A 2243-nucleotide genomic window follows, 5' to 3' on the forward strand; every position below is an offset into this window, starting at 1 on the left:
CACTGGAAGCAACGTAAATGACGCACCAGGTGTCCGGTGAACAAAATGTGGGATATCTGTACAATGGAAAACTGCTTGGTCATAACCATGAACAAACCACGTGGGTAAATGCCAAAATAATTGTGCCGAGTGAAAGATGACAGACACATAAGAATGCATACTGCGTAATTCCACCTATGTCAAAATCTAGAAAATGCGAGTTAATCTCCGGTAACAGGAAAGAGACGAGTGGTTGCTGGGACCAGGGCAGAGAGAGGGGCACCGCAGAGCGGCATGAGGAAACTTCCGGGGGCGGTGGAAATACAACTGTGGTGCTGTTTGCAGAGGCGCGTGCGTCTGCCAGCTTCATCAAAGTGTATGCTCTAAGTGGATGCAGCAAATTTTTGGGGTATGGAAATTGCACCTCAATTAAGTGGATTAGAAATTCAAAGCCATTAAGGGGTGCCTTTTAGGAGTTTTCAAAAGAAAGGCATAACAATTTTGACAGAACAACTTTCCCCTCGTTTGATTGGAATTACATTAAATTTGAAGGCTAATCCCAAGGGAATGACCATAATTTCAATAGCAAGTTTTTCTGTTTAGGAACATAGTAGGTCTTTTTTTGTGCTCTGGGACAGTAAGCAGCATGGTTATTGCTCCTTAATGATTTAACTGAGTTCACCCATAAAATAATCTGGGCTGGATGCCAAGGGGAAGGGGTGGATGGTGGCTAGGAGGGGCAGATGTGCTTTCACTGTTGTTGTTCTTTTCTTTTTGCAGATTTTATTAAAGATATTTACAAAGCAATATCCAGACTCCAGATCCAGCTGCCAAGGAGTCCCTATTACACTGTGGGTGCTGGTTGCAGCATGGCAGGGGGCTTTGGCTTCCTACCCTTCTGTTCCAACATGGGGGTGGTGGGAAGGATCTCAACTTTGGGTTCCACAATGCTCATGTGATCAGGCAGGGGCTTCTCAGGGCCAGTCTTAGCCCTTGGGTCCCAGGGAAGCATGATCTTCACTTTGATGCCCAGCACACCCTGTCTGAGCCACACACGGCCCACAGCAGTGTCAATGGGTCCCCGCTGTGAAACATCAGGCCATCCAAACACTTCATGGATTTAGCACTCTGGGCTTGGAGTTTCCCAGACACCAGGACATCACAGCCTCTGGCCCTGCTCTCCATGATGCAAGCAGCACACCACAGCAGGCCCTCTGCACAGCAAGGCCTCCTAGGAAGGAGCCTATGATGCAGAGACCGGGCCTGGGCAATAGCCCACAGACCTCTCTTGGCCACCTTTTCAGCATAAAGCTCTCCACGCCCTCAGGGAAACCAAACCCCTTCTGAACCACAGCAGTCACTTCCCGGATCTGCTGGTCCTTCTCACCAAGAGCATTCTGTGTTTTGGTGGCCAAGATAATGATTTCTGTCCTGGTTGGTATAACTTGGGCCTCATCTCTGGAGTAGCTATCTTCAGCCAGCTCCCGTGTGAGAAACCCATTCAGTTCAGCTTTGAAGATGCCGTTGGCCACAAACGTCCTCTTCTTGGAAATGTGCACCTCCATCTTGCCGTTGTGCGCGGCCACAAGGAGAGGAGTGCTTTCACGGTTAATAACAAGGGTGGAGTTGGGATTTATTCCCGGTCACTGGGTGATCACACCCTTCTGAACAGTCTCCAGGTTAGTGATCTCCAGTCAGTGTTAGATGCATGTTTTCAGTCAGACATTTACAAGCACAGACCTTCTAGTGGACACTGTTGATGGCCACCCCATATCTCCTGCGCCCACGGCTGAGTTCAGTGACAGTTACGGTGGCTCCTTCCCACACAGGTGACAGCTTCCCACCACAGGCATTGGCTCCTCGCTGCTTGCCAGACTAAAGGCTTTTCCAGCATCACTGAAGCTTGCTTAGCCAACGTTCAGGACAGCCCGGAAGTGGCGGGAAGTTGACATCCCAAGGGCAACTCCCAACCAAAGAAGGAAAGTGACCCAGTGGAAAATTTCCCAGTTTCCCCATCCCTCAATGGGACAATCGGAACACATTCCACATGATGCCTCATGTGGCCTCTGTGGGAGTGAGCCATACCATCCCCAGTGCGCCCCTGTGTCCCTCCCCCATGGCCTCCCTCCCGCTTCCCGAAACCACCTCCCAAACGAACAACCTGCACCCAAGTCCTTGCCTATGAGTCTGCTGTATCCTATGGTATTATTTCACTGTGTTTATAATAAGACACACAAAATCCACATTTTACAAGGATAAGATAG

The 2243-nt window shown here is 49.6% G+C and overlaps 1 pseudogene; it reads right to left on the minus strand.

Moving 5' to 3' along the window:
- Positions 1 to 823: 823 nt before the first annotated feature.
- LOC110590240 lies at positions 824 to 1544 on the minus strand (annotated as a pseudogene).
- Positions 1545 to 2243: the final 699 nt, after the last annotated feature.

This window comes from Neomonachus schauinslandi, chromosome 16 (assembly GCF_002201575.2).
Source record: "Neomonachus schauinslandi chromosome 16, ASM220157v2, whole genome shotgun sequence".
Lineage (NCBI taxonomy): Eukaryota > Metazoa > Chordata > Mammalia > Carnivora > Phocidae > Neomonachus > Neomonachus schauinslandi.